The sequence below is a fragment of the Zonotrichia albicollis genome, chromosome 4 (genome assembly GCF_047830755.1).
Source record: "Zonotrichia albicollis isolate bZonAlb1 chromosome 4, bZonAlb1.hap1, whole genome shotgun sequence".
Lineage (NCBI taxonomy): Eukaryota > Metazoa > Chordata > Aves > Passeriformes > Passerellidae > Zonotrichia > Zonotrichia albicollis.
This window is the reverse complement of record NC_133822.1, coordinates 74,377,375-74,379,759: the sequence shown is the minus strand read 5'-3', so window position 1 is coordinate 74,379,759 and position 2,385 is coordinate 74,377,375. Positions and strand designations below refer to the sequence as shown.

General features: G+C 51.7%; 1 long non-coding RNA gene across 1 annotated transcript; it reads right to left on the bottom strand.

Moving 5' to 3' along the window:
- Nucleotides 1-339: 339 nt before the first annotated feature.
- LOC141728950 (uncharacterized) lies at nucleotides 340-1,356 on the bottom strand. The gene is made up of 4 exons (XR_012580208.1): nucleotides 1,274-1,356; nucleotides 1,067-1,197; nucleotides 529-595; nucleotides 340-451 (listed from the first exon to the last, which is right to left on the bottom strand). It is a non-coding gene; the product is annotated as an uncharacterized LOC141728950 (long non-coding RNA).
- Nucleotides 1,357-2,385: the final 1,029 nt, after the last annotated feature.

The window sequence follows — 2,385 nt, the reverse complement described above, 5'->3', positions numbered from 1 at the left end:
CAGAATTGCATCTCTGGCCTGGGTGCCAGGCCAAGGAATGCAGAGATCACAGATGCTAACAATGATGCCAAGGTTTCTGACAGGCCCCTCAAAGTGCTAAGGTAAAAGACAGGAGATACACAAACAACACATAATGCACAGCAGACAAGTGACACCAGACACACCAGGACTGCTCTGCCCTGAACACCTCAGCACTGTGATCAAAAGTGAGACTTGGCTTTCATGGGGCCTAAGGGGCCACTTCATGGACACCCCCCCACCGCCAAATTGGACTCAAAAACCCCTGCCAGTAATTCCCAAACCAGCACCCTGCCTTCATCCCCTCTGTGGGTCATAGCCCTCTACTTATCTCTCAGACATCTGGCGATGCCGGTCCGTGCCAGGTGCAAAGAAAGGCCACCTCGTCAGCTGGGAAGGTCCTGCTGTCACCGGGCTGGTGTCTCTCAGACAGCTAGAGTAAAGAGAACCAAACATCAGTGCCTGATCTTGGCACCCCATCGGCCAAAACCCCACCAGTCTGCTACTCACCCTGCTCCTAGGAAGGCCCGGCACCTGCTAACTCTGACCCTCTGCCATGGATGCAATGCATCTGCACCTGAAAGAAAGTCAGAACATGTGTCAAACACCACCAGGATAACTCACAAGCTGCAAACACCTTAGGTCCATCTAGGAATAGCATCTAGAGCCCAAGTACAGCCCCCATTACAAATTTACACTCCCCAGGGCTTGTCCCATTGCAGCTGGCCATGCGGCAGGGCAGAACAGCTCCGGCACCCATATGTGTGCAGACACCCGTGACACAGAACGTGACAAACAGGGGGACATCAAACACCACACATCATGCTTGTGGTGAGGGCCTCGAGGGAAGAAGGCAAAAGGGATCCCAAAGACACACTAGGGAACACGGCACACCGGAAACCACGACACAAACCAGAGCTGTTCTGCACTGCCCGCCTGAAAGCTGCCATCAAAAGTAGAGCCTCTCCCTTTAGCTGTCCTAAGAGGCCCTTGGACAAGTTTGCTTTTCCCTCCGCTAATTTTTAAATCTGTCCCAAGAACTCCCAACCTGCTACGCCCCCATCTCCAGGCCGTGGCTCCCAACTTATCTTCTGGATGATCGGTGATGGGAATCCACGTTGCACCTGAAATGAGTCTGCTTCAGAGAGCCTCGTGATGGCCTGTGAGCCTCTCGGTCAGCTACAATAAAGAAAACCAAAACCAAAGAATGAGTCCAGAGTTATGTGGGCCAAATCCCAGCCAGTCAGCTACTTGCCCTCTCCTGAGTGTGCCTGGCTCCCTCAGGCTCCAGCTTCATCCTGATTCCAAGGCTGTGGCCTTTATTAGGGCTGGCACCTGGGTTAGAGAAAGGCAAAGTTAAATGGCATTCCTGTGAGTGCACTGGATGACTCTGTGTGCTCTAAGACATGGGAATGCCTCTGCTAGAAGCCTTGTGGGGGGGGCCCTCAAATAAACAAATAAACACCCTTTCTCACCCTGCTGCCTGCAAACCCCCTCCCAAGAACTCCTAACTGGATACCTGCTCACCCTCCCTCTCCCACTCACAATCCTCAACTCACCTGAAGCCTCAATCTCAAACATCATCCTTGACACTGGGCAGATCCCTCTTGTGACATGATCAAGCTGCTGAAAAAATTCTTCTCCTTGAGAGCTGAGCAATAACAATCACTTCTCTCCATGGCTCACCTTGACTGCTGCTATCCAGATTCACTTCCTAAAAAGAAATACAAAGAACAGAGCTCTAACAGAGTCACCATGTACACTTCTGCTCCACAGACAAATGGGGCCTCACCTGCTCGGGGGAATCCCCTCACAGAGGTTGGGGCCCTCTGGCCCAGATTTAATTCATCTGAATCTGAAAAAAACGTTAGGACAAGAGTCACACTGTTGCAGGACAACTTAAGAGCTCCAGATGTCCTGTGTCCATCGACAAATCCCATCTAGAGTCCAACTACACCCCACATTACACATTCCAAGTCCCCGGGCCCTCTCCTATCGCACCAGGCTATGCGGCAGGGCAGAGCAGCCCCGGCACAAATGTGTGCTGACACCCGTGACACAGGACAGACAGGACAGGACACACAACGGGGACACAACAGGAACAGAAATCTCTTGGCAAGGAAAATGGCTGCAAGGACTGAGAGCATGCAAAAGGAGATGACTGAGTTCAAACTGACGGTGAGCTGATGAGGCTCAGAGAACACTGCAGGAAGAAGATGCTAACTGAATGATTGATTCCAAGAACAGTAAAGATGGATGCCTAGGAATCCTATGGTCAGAATCCTCTGCCTGCCCTCACATTCTTTCAAGCCCTAATCCACCATAATGGATCCAGGTGGGGCACAGCTGTCCGTACAGCTCAGAACA